General features: G+C 40.8%; 1 protein-coding gene and 1 non-coding gene across 2 annotated transcripts in view; one reads left to right on the plus strand and one right to left on the minus strand.

Annotated features, from left to right (window-relative positions):
* Negr1 (neuronal growth regulator 1) overlaps positions 1 to 15,452 on the plus strand; it is a 758,422-nt gene that overhangs the window by 681,340 nt on the left and 61,630 nt on the right. The gene's annotated exons all lie outside the window — the stretch shown is intronic.
* Positions 2,289 to 2,395, minus strand: LOC115030667. The gene has a single exon (XR_003836273.1). It is a non-coding gene; the product is annotated as a U6 spliceosomal RNA (small nuclear RNA).

The following is a 15,452-nucleotide window of genomic DNA, read 5'->3' on the forward strand; positions in this document are numbered from 1 at the left end:
AAAGAGAGAGAGAGAGAGGCAGGCAGACAGACAGACAGAGACAGAGACACAGAGAGAAAGAGAGAGAGAGAGAGAGAGAGAGAGAGACAGAGAGACAGAGAGACACAGAGAGACACAGAGAGACACAGAGAGACACAGAGAGACACAGAGAGACAGAGAGAGACAGCCTTTATAACTCAGGTCTCCATACGTGGTCCTGGGCCCTGGTGTCAGACATTATCTTTAAAAGGAATGTTTCCAGACCTCATCCTGGAGGCACTGAAACAAGCAGTCTTCAGCAACTGTAGTGTCCATGATTCATGTAGGTGAGGGGCTCCTGGCCATACTCCTTAAGAGCTGTGAACTTCTTGCAAAAGGACAAAGCCTTAGATACCTTTTTGGTCATTGCTTATATTTCCATTTGAAGCTGACTTTGTGGTCAGCTCTTCAGTAGACCAAACTTCTGTAAAAATAGTATGAAAACCCACCTCAGTCTAAAACATCTGTGTTTGCATTGACCCACCTTGAGAAACTACTGGTGGTCAACCAGAGTTTTTAGTCAGCCATTTAGAAAACAGCTCTGTTCTCTTTTTCGGTTGTACGCTCCTCACCCCTGGCCTGTCTGAATTTAGGCTGTATGTTCCTCACCCATTTTTATTATCTCAACTGCATAAAATAAGCTGGTCCCTGGCACCACAAAACTGAGAGCATGTCCTAAATCCTGGCAAGTACAAGGAGATACTCACCTGTATGTGAGCTTTTCCTTGTGACTCACATTCTTTCATGGGCACTCAGCACCCAGCAAACTACATTTGCCTGGTTAAAGCAGAGACAGAAAATGGTGGCATCCTCAGTGTATAAAGTTTATTAAGTAACAAAGAAGATCTCTATGAAATTCATTTAACTTCAGAGGTCTAAATTGTATTTTTATTTTTACTTGAATCTATAAATCTGTTTGTTGAAATGAATTACTCTATGATATTTATTAGTATATAATATGTATGTAATATTTCTCATCTGAGTTTAAATATATAAATATCATGACTAATTTATTGATAATCAAGTGAAGTGCTAGCATCCATACATTTATCCCCAGATCTTTATTTATGCAATTTTTTACATTCATTTTCTCAGTCAAGATCGTTTTACATTTTAGTGTGATTTAAAACTATTTTAACACTTGACTATACCCAGGAGAAATGTTTGTATTTTTGAAAGGAAGATCACCATTTGGGTCTGAGAATAAAGAACAATAGTGAGACCTTAGCCAACTATTACTGAGTTCCTCACTAGTTGTACATATCGCTTGCTTGCATCTAAAATTTCAATAATTCCAACTTTTTACCCATTTCTAATAGTCTACCTATATCACCAGAATATACTATACTGTGGTGTTATAATACAAACCACAATAATCTGGCCAGTTTAAGTTTGAATGCACAAGAAAAGGGAAAATCCTTATGATATTTTCTGTGTTGTTATTTGGCAGTGGGTTGATGAGCCTCTGTTTCCTCAGTGAAAACGCAGCTGCTGATATTTGCAAGTGCATACAGACACAACATTCTGACACTCTGCAAGCATGAGAGTGTTAGCACAGGGACACAGCATTCTGATACTTTGTAAAGGTAAGAGTGTTAGCACACAGACGCCATTTTTCGATTCACTTGCTGTCAGCACAACCATAACTTCAGTTTTATCAATAATTTACTACAAACATCCAAGCATGAGTGACAAAGAGAAAAATATGTTAAAAATATTACTTCAACTTAAAGACTGGCCCATCAATGCCGCTGAGTGCATACAACCTAAACTTTCTACTCTGTTGTATTGATCTTGCAGTGAGCAATTGAAAGCAGTGTACAGGCACAACTATGAAACAAAGGCTGTAAGGTACATGGGCAATTAATATATTTCACATACATGCTTCTTTTGTAGAGTATTTTAACAAGTATGGCTTGGTTAATCAAATAGACTCTGATGCCTGGAATTCTGTATCAATGTCTTAAATGTCTAAGTTTTGCACCCAAAACTAAAGGGACCTGGCTAACTTTCTTACATGGGATTCTCCAAGCTCATTGACGTGGCAAATACAAATCTCCTTTTTATTATCTAATAGCCAATTTTGCAGAAGTCAATGAGCTTGCTACATGTTTGGATTAACTATGCAGGTTTAAAAAAATGACTACAAAATAATCAAAATGTTCTCTTCATTTTATTCCTTGCCCTCAAAGGCACTCTTCAACTTCATCTTTGCCTATATCAGTAATCATCTACCAGGTCCACTCTTTAGTCCTAGACTCATTTTTTTTTTAAATATGGAATGCTTCGTGAATTTGAGTGTCATCCTTGGGCAGGAGCCATGCTAGTATTCTCTGTATCGTTCCAATTTTAGTATATGTGCTGCCAAAGCGAGCACAAGTCCTAGACTCATTTTAACATTGTTGCAAGGTTTCAGAGAAAATAAATTATGTCTCTTGAGACAGCCCTAAGAAAATGAATTCACAGAGACCTAGTCGTCAGACACTCATAGTACTTCTTTCCAGAAGACCTGACCTCTGCCCTAATAACCAAAGTGTGAACCTAGGTATATATTCAAGTTTGAATAAACCTGAAATTTAAATAAAATTATCTTTTCCTAATCATTAACTATTTCAAATACTTTACATTTGGAAAGCAAAACAAGGGCTCTGTTGAGACAGAGTGGTATTAAAGGGAGGGAATTATTACAGAAATGTCTCTCATGCATTAGATCAAACAACTGATTTGGTCCAGTAGGCCTGTGTGTGTGTGTTGCCAAGGGATGGGCATTCTGTGTATGATTATGACCATGAATGTCCACATTCAGAGGGCGACCTAAGGTTGTTGACACTCACCTTTATGTGATAGGGTCTCGGCTGATGTACCCAACAGGCCAGCTGGAGGCTATTCTTTCATTTTCCATAGGTTCATGGTATTACAAGCACTCTACCCTTTTCATCTGCCTATTATGTGGATTTTGGATATATGAACTCAATCAATAGGGTTACACAGCCAGGACTTCTCCCGACTGAGCCCTAACTCCAGCCCAACAGTCTTTTGATGTGTTTGCTTCTTGTTTTTTTTTGGATTTACAGTTTCCTCTGTTAACAATTAAGACTACAAAATAACGTTTTCAAGTTGAATCCTAATTCCACAAAGAGAACTGTATTATTTATAAGTTCTACAACCATTGATTTAATAAGGCTGTATGTAGGAACATGTTGGACAGCCATGACCCATATATGACCTGGAGTTTATTATGAAGAACTATTTTGTTCATTTTGATTTGTTTCAGTATAATACACCACATTCTTTGCTTTGTGGGCTATTTCTTTCTTTCTCACTACTGGCTGATGAGAGATAAGAAATTGCCAAAATTGTATCTATGTGCCATAACATCTTGACTCAAAGTGACTATCTACAGCAAAGGCTAAAAGACATTACATGGTCCTGAAGGGCTCATGGGGAGGTGATATTGTAATGTGACTCTTACCACACTAGCACAAAGTTCTCCTGGAGGTAGAAACTTTGTGTTTTGCCTTCTGTGATGTGGGTTGTTTTAAAATTTCAAAATTACTGAGTCTGGATCCTTAAGCAGGTATTGAGATATAACTACTTAGTCCATTTCTGAAGAGAGTCTTCAGAATTTAAAAAAAAAATTTATTAGATATTTTCTTCATTTACATTTCAAATGCTATCCCGAAAGTCCCCTATACCCTCCCCCTGCCCTGCTCCCCAACCCACCCAATCCCGCTACTTCGCAAGACCAGGGCCTCTCCTCCCATTGATGGCCAACTAGGCCATCCTCTCCAACATATGCAACTAGATACATATTTCTGGGGGTACTGGTTAGTTCATATTGTTGTTCCTCCTATAGGATTGCAGAACCCTTTTGCTCCTTGGGTACTTTCTCTAGCTTCTTCATTAGGGGCCCTGTGTTCCATCTGATAGATGACTGTGAGCATCCACTTCTGTATTTGCCAGGCACTTGCATAGCCTCACAAGAGACAGCTATATCAGGGTCCTGTCAACAAAATCTTGCTGGTATATGCAATACTCTCTGGGTTTGGTGGTTGTATATGGGATGGATCCCCAGGTGGGGTAGTCTCTGGATGGTCCTTTCTTCCATCTCAGCTCTGAACCTTGTCTCTGTAACTCATTCTATGGGTATTTTGTTCCCCATTCTAAGAAGGAATGAAGTATCCACTCTCTGGTCTTCCTTCTTCTTGGGTTTCATATGTTTTTCAAATTGTATCTTGGGTAGTCTAAGTTTCTGGGCTAATATCCACTTATCAGTGAGTGCATATCATGTGTGTTCTTTTGTGATTGGGTTACCTCACTCAGGATGATATCCTCCAGATCCATCCATTTGCCTACAAATTTCATAAATTCATTGTTTTTAATAGCTGAGTAGTACTCCATTGTGTAAATGTACCACATTTTCTGTATCCATTCCTCTGTAGAGGGACATCTGGGTTCTTTCCAGCTTCTGGCTATTATAAATAAGGCTGCTATGAACATAGTGAAGCATGTGTCCTTATTACAAGTTAGGACATCTTCTGGGTATATGTCCTGGAGAGGTATTGCTGGATCTTCTGGTAGTACTATGTCCACTTTTCTGAGGAACTGCCAGACTGACTTCCAGAGTGGTTGTACCAGCTTGCAGTCCCACCAACAATGGAGCAGTATTCCTCTTTCTCCACATCCTCGCCAGCATCTGCTGTCACCTGAATTTTAAAACTGTAAACATGGGAGCTTGATGGATAATGTGTCTACTGCACAGGCATGAGAGTCAGAATTTGGTTCCCTAGCACCCATGTGAAAGCAAGGCCTGGCAGCATGAGCTTCTTTGCCAGCACCGAAGGGGCAAGGAACCACAGAAAGATCTTTGGGGTTTACTGGACAGTCTGTATAATCAAAAAGGGAAGTTCTGGGTACAGTGGGAGACTCTTTCCATAAAATAAGAACAATAGAGGAAGATACCTGATGTCCACCTGCACACACACACACACACACACACACACACACACACACACACACGGGAGGGGAGCAAGGTGAAGGGAGGGAGAGGGAAAGGGGGATAAACAGAGACAGAGAGAGAATTGCCATTCAGAGATGAAATAGGCCCAACAAAGCTCTGATTTTTAGTTACAATTTTGTTAGGCACCCAAGGAAATTTCATTTCTCCAACATAAACTCTTCTTTAAAACTAACATTGCTTAGGTTCTGCATAATGACAAAGAATGAAAAATAGGTTCAGACCCTGTGGTGTCCCTAGTCTCTGTGTCTCCTCTGCTGCTTCAAGAGTAGCTGTCCACCAAAGACATCTCTCTGATAGGAGCTCAGTTGCCTTTGAAGTGACTTTGAGTGCAACCAGCTACATCCAAATGATACAAATAATGGAATCCAAGAGACCTGGCAAGCAGCTGGGTAGAAGCACCCACAGCTCTCTCCACTGAGTGTCCTTGTGGTTGAGGAATGACCCCAGGGTCTCCTCTGATTACAGCAAATGAGCTCATGAGTGGCCATGAGTGAGCACACTGATTGGGCTTGGCACATTCTATGATCAGTTACACATTAGCTTTTGGAAAAGAATGGCCAGACTCATTGGGCAGAAAATACAGAAGCGGGGTCTTTGGCAGAGGATGGGGATACACAGCAGCTGGAGGAGTTGCATTCCCATAATTTACTGGTTGGGAGAGCCAAGCCAGACCTTTCATAGCTGTGCTTCCCACATCATTTTTGGCGGGACTGCAGGTGGGAAAAGGAAACCACAGCAGTCCCTCTTTAGGCAACAGTAAAGCAAGGGGGGTGCACATTTGCTCCAGAATGACTGCAGACCAGGCCTGTCTGGCGATAGGATATTAATTTTCACTTCATAAACTAATAGACCAGGGGTGTTGACTAGTTAACATACACTCTTCCTTGCTAGAACCTTTCTAAGCTGAAGGAAGTGCTAGCATGTTTTACAAGGCAGTGAGTTTGATGGCCATAAACTTCATCATAGTGGGAATAGAGAAGAACGACTGGACCCTCCCAACGAAGGGAGCTTTGGAATAAGGGCCACAAATATCATGTGCTTCTGTTCCTGTATTTTACCAGTTTGGTTTTACTGATGGCCTGTGCTCACTAGCAGCAAGTTTTAACTTCACACAGCATTGTCTCTGTGAAGGATGGAGGTTCAAGGTGGATACTAGCTTTCTTGACTAAGCCATGGACATATAGAGTTGCATACCCACCTTGAAGATAACCAGACATTAACAAATAGTAAAGGGTTCTCTGATGAGGACATGGGACAGTAAAAGTTTTGTTTGGAAATGTGAGATATTTGTTGGATCTTCACGTCACCCTCCTCCTAAACAGCATGTATTTACATCTACACACTTTAAAATTCTATTCTATCCCTTATTTATCATTTTACAACCTACAGCTTATAAGCTATCAGAAGAGCATGAGTTCTTAAAGGCCCAAATTTAGAGAAACAACAAATCAATTTTATTCCAAGAATCAACTTCACTGAGAGTGATTTATTCCTAAGAATATATTAAAACCCTGTTGCCAAAATATTTTAAAAAAATTTTTTAAAGTGCAGTTCTAGAAGTATAGAATCACATTGTTTCTTTTTCAAAGCAATCCAGAAACGGTACTATTTGCAAATAGACATATAATGCAAATGATTGCATATGATACTATTTTGGAAGACTAAGGTGAAACCACAAAGATGGCCGACAGTTCTTGTAGTATTCACACAGCTTCTGTGGTCAGAAGACTGCTTCTCTCTCTCTCTCCCTCTCTCTCTCTCTCTCTCTCTCTCTCCCCCTCCCCCTCTCTCTCTCTCTGAGTGTGTGTGTGTGTGTGTGTGTGTGTCCCACTTGGAAACAGGGATGAGGCAGCTCCATTGGGTCATTGGCACCTATCAGCCTCCAGTTTGAAGATCTAGCAGATATCACTTCAGCTGGTACTTTTGATATTAAAAGGCTTTTCTCACCATTTCTTGCTAGCAAAGAATGTCAGCATCATGGGAACCAGACACATCATACTTTGGTTTTCTAATTCCTTAAAGTCGGCGCTAAAGAAAAACCAGATTAAGCATAGTCTTGATGCACTGTTTTGATTGAATCTCTTCTCCGGTGTTAGGAATAGATGTTAGCAAAGTCTCAGGCAGTTTAAGGAGCTGTGAAGGGTGGTACAATGTGGAGTTTCTGCATAGTGAGACTCACACACTTATTCCACTGACAGGATGTCATAGGACTCTGGTGGTAGATAATGAATTCATGTCTTGTTACTGTACATCTCCCTGTCATATGAACAGAGCAGAAGATAATCAAATATTCATCTTTTATAGAACTATCCCAATTTGGGGTCTTTCAGGGATCCCTGGGATGCCTGCTTCAGATGTTTTTCTTTGTTGAAAGCATGACACTTAGATTAAAAAGAATGCAGACATAACTATAAGCCACAATAAAAGAAAAAAAACCTATGAATCCAAATAATCACTTCATCATCTATGAAAAAAGTCAAAGGAATGCCAAGAAGGCAGGATATATTTTTCTAGGAAGGATGTCAGCTTTCGGTCCAAGTGTACCCTCATTTTTCAATCCCCTCATCTGCAAACTGGTGCTACATTGAAGTGAAATCCAGACTTGTTAGCATTTTTGGTCTGAAGACTGACTTCCCAAGCTGGTCCCAGCTCCCTGTAAGCCCACCTCTGGCCTGTAACTTCTCAGGCTGGTCCCAGCTACCTGTGAACCCACCTCTGGCCTCTAGCCTCTCTCTTCCTTCCACATCTTGTGCTCTGGCTCTGCACTGCTCAGCTCATACTACACTTTGTTTCCTCGTACTCTGTTTTAGAATGTTTCATGTAACTTAGAATTATCCCTTGCTTCCAAACAGAGCCCAGTTTGATGGGCTCTTTCACTGATAGCATCTTTCATAGAAAAAGAAGTAGAAAAAGTTATAATTACAAGGCAAACTATCAGTCACAAACCACAAATTATCAGTATTCTCCTAGTCACTTATAACTGTAAGTTATGGAAGAAGAGAGATCCACTTTCTAAGCATGAAGCCTCTGGAATAATTTTATGTCTCATGCACACAAGTGGCAAAGTGATGTTCATCTACGTCCATTGGACGTTCATCCCTGGTAGTTTGAGCTTAGAGAATGTTGTCAGAACAACTGGCTATCTTATTTAGAACGGTCTTCTAAGGAATATGACTGAAGATGCCAATATGATGCATCTTTTTCACAAACACAACTGGATATAACACAACTGGATACATAGGCTCACATAGTCTGTATATGTTATGTAATGTATGTGTGCACTGGTGGGGAAGGAGCCTGAGGCCATACTGCATCCACAGTCAGGAAGGAGAGGTGAATGCTGGCTCTCACCTCCCTTTTTCCTTTGTAATCAGTCTGGGACACTAGTCCACAGTACAGTACTGTTCACAGTTAGGATAGATATTTCTGTGTCAATTAACTACCTAGAAACTCCCTCTCAGACATGTCCTCAGGCTTGTTTCCATGGTGATTTTAAATCCTGTCAAGTTGATAACCAAGGTCAACCATAAAACTCCTGACCTTGGGAATTAGTAGATTATGATTTTTCCATTTTACTAAATTTAAACCTTTGCTGGGCTTTTGTTGTAATTTCTACATAATAACTTACCTCCAATGACCTGCATCATCAGCAAGCTTGTGGCATTTAATAAGATGAATATAGTTATTCATTTTGATAATAACATAGATAATGCAGGTCTTTAGTATGAATAATATAAGAAGAAAGATCCAAATGTTTAAAGAAGGATTGTGTATCTACTTTGTAAGCTTAGACAATTGCTACCTATGCCATGTGAAGTCATGGTCTTAAGTCTTCCTACATTCCAGAAACATAGCATAAGCCTTTCTTTCCATTTATTGTAGAGCAAAGATACAGAAAAGAAGGTATCAGAGTCAGTTTCCTGAATTTATACTAAGTCTTAATTTCACATGGCCATGTGGCTGCCTTTGAGTCTCCACCCCCTCATAAAGGCCAGCCTTCAACCATAACTTCTTTACTAGGTCAAAACTGATATAGCTGGAGTGAGGGTGCTCACTGGGAGCCACATGTTAGCCTGGTGGACAAAAACCCTGATAAAGACACTATCAAAAACAGCAGCCAGGTTTCTCTTGGGGTGAAGCCAAGGTCTGCTCCTAGCTTTCCCAAGTGAGACTGTACAGGGAAAAAAAAGGTAACAGCAGTGGGAAGAGACATCAGCTCAGATACTCAGCTTGGGATGTGAGGAAATATGTCAAAGGAGAAGTCCAGAGACATTCCCACCCCTGTCAAGGTCAGATGTGCTTAAGGAAGAGATTATAAGCTCAGTTAGCACAGGCACAGATGCTGGGTGGCTTAGCAAGTCAAGTGAGGCTCAGCCAAAATACTTTTACTTAAGAGAAATAAAAACTGGAAATAGTTCAGATTGTTGAGATTGAGAGATGCATAGAGTGACAAAGGTATGTGTAAAGTACCCTCGGTTGTAAGAATGAATACAATCTCCTGAATCCTGGGGAAAGTTTTCTTACGCTTAAAAAGGAAACTTTTGCTCATTCTCACCACAATGCATTTCCTAATGTGTGCTGTGTGCATAGTTCACAGCAAAGTACTCGGACTTCCAGTTTCTGATCCAAACCTTGCCATTCATAAGTCCATAATACTCTTCATTATTTTCATTTTGAGTCAATTTGGTTGATGTGACAGAAATGGGGACAGTGTGGACCAAGTGCATGAACACACAGATGCCTGAAAGCCAGGGACACAGCGTGAATAACAGCTCAAGGATTTAGCATGACAATGGGTCAAAGGCTCTGGAAACAAAATGACCAGAGAAACTGTAAGAAGCAAAGCACAGGTGAACAGACAGCACATGAGCTCCTCTACCTGGGGGACATCATAAGGAAAGGGGGCAAAGTTGTTTCTGCCCTAAAGGAGAAGAGCTTTTATCTGATGCCTTGTGGTATCAAACAAGGAATAGGTATGTCATTCAGCTTCCTGTTTCTCTTAGTTAAAGTCTTATTGCTGTGATGAGACATCATGACCACAACAACTCTTGTATAGAACAACATTTAATTGGGCCTGGCTTACAGGTTCAGAGGTTTAATCCATTATGGCCATGGTGAGAAGCATGCTATCATACAGGCCGGCATGGTGCTGGAAACAGAGCTGAGAGTTGTACATCTTGATCTGCAGGCAGCAAGGAGACACTGTCCCACTGGGCATAGCTTAAGCATATGAGATCTCAAAGTACTCCTCCACAGCGACATAATCCCTCCAACATGGCCACACCTACTTCAACAAGGCCAAGCCTCCTAATAGAGCCATTCCCTTAGGGTCAAACATTCAAACACATGAGTCTACAGGGCCATCACTATCAAGCCACCACACTGATGGTGTGACAAACACCCCAGAGAAGCACCTGGAAAGAAGATGGTTCAGTTCCTTTGTTCCTGTCTTCAGAGGTTCCACTCCACAGTCACCTGATTCTGTTGCTTTAGGCCTGGCAAATGGGAGTATGCATCACAGGAGGGTACACTGGACCCTGCTCAGACGTGGCAGTCCAGAAGCAACACAAGAGGGAAGAAGCTAGGTCAAAGTGCAGCCCCCACGTCACACCTGTAAGGCCTAGAACCCCTCAAGTAAGTCCCACTCCAAGGTATCCATTATGTCCCAGCAATAAATCAATTAAAAATCACCCAGATACCAGCCACTCATGGTTTCAGCATATATATAGTGTATATACATATACACAAGACAAATATTTGATAGCAAAGAATGAAGCCAAAGGCCATCTCTCCCTTCTCCATCTACTCCCATGTCCAATCATCAGCCAATTAAATGAAAATTCAAGTGCTGGATCACTTGCCCATCACCTTCCCACCACTGGGCAAAGTTCACTCATGGTACACTCTAAGCATAACCACAGTCCCAAATGTTATAGCCTTGTCACTGGGTCTAAACAGAATAGGTTTGTTCTGTTCTACTCAGCCCCTCTTCTGAGTTTGTGAAAGATACTTTAATATCAGGAAAATGTGGACCTGGTCACGGTGGAAGCAAGAATCACTCTGAGTTTCATTTTTCCCATTAACTGTATTTTTCTTAGTATTAGTAGCCCTGAATGTCTCCTTCTCTCAAGAAGGGAGTTGAACTAGAAGACTAAGGTTTATAGGACCTGCCAACTCTCTCTCAGCTGCAACATTGTGGGAGATTATCAATACCCATGGGTAAAAACAAATAACACATTCCTACAGGGGAAACCCACACTGAGAATCCAGCAATAAATTATTGTCTTGAACACTTGAGCTGCACACACTTTCTGGTAATATCTATTATACTAAAGGCCATTTGTAAGGTTTCCTGATCTTGATTTATTCCAGTCTGGGATTGCTTTCTGAAGGGATAATCTCATTTATGATATTGCCTTTTTAAGATGGAGCAAGCATTATAAAGAAAGATAAATTTACACTGCCAACTAAATGCAAATGATCGCTATTTTGAGAAAAGCATTTCAAGACTCTCTTTTATACAGAGCTATGGAGATTCTAGTATGTCTAAGGGTTATAGACAATAGCCATGAATAAAATAGGTTGCCACCGGGATGTGAAAAACAAAATACTGTATGAAGGGCAAATTATATCCAAATTGTTCTAGAAGTTAATACTTGGCTCATATTTTATCCATGTGCCCCCCTCCCCCAAAGTAATCTTTAGAAGGTTCAAATCACCATGGAAATCAGCAACCGCCCCCCCCATCTCCACTGTGGGAACAAGAGACAGGGTCATAATAGAAAGTATAGAGTTCACAGTCAAGGGTCAGTGTCCAAAGTCATCGTCTACAGGGTACAGGAATAGTTGACCTCTGAGAAAAGAGAAGAGAAGAGAAGAAGAGAAGAGAAGAGAAGAGAAGAGAAGAGAAGAGAAGAGAAGAGAAGAGAAGAGAAGAGAAGAGAAGAGAAGAGAAGAGAAGAGAAGAAGGAGGAGGAGGGGAAGGGAGGGGAGAGGGGAGGGGAGGGGAGGGGAAAAGAAAGGAAAAGAAAGAAGAAAACTCATGATTTCTAACACTTGTCAACAGTTTCTAGAGAGTATAAATTATAATCTATAATTTTCTTGTCTTTTTCTTTTACTACAAAGAAGTAAATATTATGGTGAACAAAGCCCTACATGAAAATGGCATTTGAAAGCGTTGTTACAGAAATGACTGTTGAAGATGATGCATCTCTGTTAACCTTCCGAGGCAGACATTGTTAGCTACCTAACACAGACAATGGCTATTGCCTCTGAACAGAGATGGTGGCATTGTCATCACAGCCCATCCCTTTCCCTCAGAAAACACTCATTCCCTCCTAGCCCAGCAATGCTTATCAAACTCCACCCTAGGTAACAATTCATCCTGAAGATGAACCCAGAAACCATAATGATTTTGAGGTGGAGTACAGTCCTCTGTGGACTTCTGCTATCTGTGTGAACTATTAGTCTGATGCCTCTTGACTGGGTCTCAGACCACTGCTATGATGTACCTGAAGTCTGAACCTAGTTTTAAACCCGACACTTGCCACTCTACTCCTACCTCACACGTTTCCAGAACTGCTCACTTCACATGGAACAGAGGCCAGAGTCCTCCTGTGGTTGCTTTGCTGTATCTCCTTTGCCTGCTACCTCAGGTTCAGAGTGGCTTCTACACGGGTTCAAGGATGAACCATGCCTGGCTCTCTCCTGTGTGACTTTCCTTTCTCAGTAGCCTGCCTATAGCCTACAGATCATAGCCAAGTCTCCACACAACTCCTGTGTATTTCTTTAAGGCTTTGCATGCATTACCCTTCTGGGTATGGCATACCATCAGATCATCCCTCCAAAACATGACTTCTCTCAACACCTCATCTTCAATCCTTCTATTTAAGGTTTAAAAACCATATATATCAAAAGATTTTCATTTATAGTAAGCAATCTTGAAACACCCTTCAAGAGCAAAAAATTAATCCCTTTATGAAAAACTAAAATAAAAATTAAAAAATAGAAAGTCAAACATAAAAAAACGTCCAAGGCTTAGAGAATGTTTACTCAACACTGAACAATGTCTGCACCAGTAGAAATGCCTGGACTACTTACATTAACAATTCTCTGATCAGCTCAAAACGCTGCCTCATTTGACTCAATCATTCAGGCTGGTGCTATTGTGAAAAAGAAAGACATGAGGAAAGAAACCTCCTTCGGACAGATAGTCAGTATGGGTGAACAGACACAGCAGAAGGGCAGCAGTGACATAAATAACAGTTATAGCAGAAGGAATGATGTCCATTGGTAAAGAGTTTGTCTCTGCAGACTGCTGACCACACTTTCCTTCAGGCAGAAGTACAGTTGCTGAACCCCCAACTCTATGCTTATGAAAGGCAGGGTAGGACCATATGGGAGACTTGCCTTCATCATCACTCTACGTGTACCCCCACTCCCCACCTCCCACTCCTACCTGGACTAGCTCTGCTGTTTGCCTAGGTTTTATTTTGTTTTGAGACATGGCGTAATGTAGACCAGACTGGCCTCAAACTCACTATGCAACCAAGGGTAACTTTGAATTTCTGATGCACCTCCCTCGATCTCTGAGTACTGCAGGGTGTATCACCATGCCTGGCTTGTGTAGGCTGGAGATTGTACCAGGGTTTGGCCAATGCTTAGCAAGCAATCTGCCAACTCAGCTAAAGCTTACATCCACCTCCTTGGTAAAATTCATACCTCTTTGAGTTATGAGACATAACATGTTTGTGCATGAAACAACCACACAAAATAATTACAGGAAAGATTATTTTTTAATAACATTGCCCATTCTATTATTATATAAAATTATGTAATTAGGATTTGATGGAAGGAGCCTGATGTGAAAGGACATACCAACCACATCCATATCGTAATATATGTCTTTAAGTATGTTATCTGGCCTCTGTGAGCTCCTGTTTTATTCACTGGCATCTAGGAATAACATTCCCACTTTTAGCATTCTCAAGAGGCTCTGTGGTCAACTATTAAAGATACCCACACTATTGCCAATGGGCAGAATTCCTGGTTTTGTTTGTTTGGGGGATTTTGGGGGGGAGTGCATTGTGAGGAAGTATTTGTTTTATCTTGTTTGTCTTGTTTTGCTTTTCTGTTTTGGGTTTTTTTGTTTTTGAGAAATTCTCTATGTAGTCCTGATTGGCCTGGAGGTCTTAGAGATCTACCTGCTTCTGTCAGTGAGTGTTTTACTGCCTAGGCCACAACTCCATTCACTCATTCAGCAATCAGCCACCTTCACATACCTGTGTCAAACTCAATGGAAGTTTTGATAATGGTGGCAAATGTGGACTAGGGCCCTCACTTGCTCTTCATTGAGATTACATACAAAGGAAGCAGCAGACACTTTTGAAGAGAAGGGAGAGGGTGATGGGGGGGGGGGCAAATGAGGGTAATGGACAGATATCTTTTTACCCACTTTGCTTAGTTGTTACTATAAACCTTGTAAATGCACCTAAATTTCCAGAATCCAAAACTCAAAAGCAACCAGTTGTAGGTGGACAAACAGAAAAAGGAATCACGTGGCATACACTGAGCAGAGTTATTCACCTGAAACTGTGTGAAGTGAAACAGTCAATGTGGTCTCCTTCGTTTTCAGTGTCATTGAAGTAGAAGCAGAAGGTTGTCATAGACTGGGAAGAGCTTTGCAAATGCATGCAATGCTGCATTTGATGGGAAGGTCCTGGCCTTCTGCTGTGCAGCAGCAACAATAGCAATTACTGCCAATAGACAGTAGAGGCTTGTGAAGAAACAGTGAAGGTGTGAGAAGGCATTTGTAAAAAAGGTCATGGTTGGATTAATATTCCATTACGGACCTATGCACTGATGCACTATACTGTAGCTCATAAATATCCACGATTATTAGATTGCAGATTTTTTTTAAAAAAGTGATACTAACTGTCAGTTTGTTAAAAGTGTAATAACTGGATGTGATGAAACAGGACTATAATCCCAGAACTCCAAAGATAGACGCAAGAGGACCAGACATTCAAAGTTATCCTAGTTATACAATAATCTATGCTATGTAAATGCCTACCACACAAAAATTAAAAACAGCCAGGTATGGTGGTGTATACCTTTAATTCAGCACTGGGAGCAGGAAACAGTTGGATCTTTGGGAGTTTGAGGTCAGTCTGGTCTTCATATTTGAGTTCTAGTCCACTAGGGCTCATGATGAGACCCTAAGTCAAAAGAAATACATAAATAAATAATCAAAGGGAAGGGAGAGTAAAGAACAATGCTGGACGCATCACAAACACGCAGCGGGTGTTAGCTGTAACCAGTGTCAGCCAGAATGTGGCAGTGTGCTAGCTCAGTCTTCTAAAAGGTGTTCCAGTCAATTTTGTTATTTTCAAGACAATTCTTTTTTTTTTTTTTT

This window comes from Mus caroli, chromosome 3 (assembly GCF_900094665.2).
Source record: "Mus caroli chromosome 3, CAROLI_EIJ_v1.1, whole genome shotgun sequence".
Taxonomy (NCBI): Eukaryota; Metazoa; Chordata; class Mammalia; order Rodentia; family Muridae; genus Mus; species Mus caroli.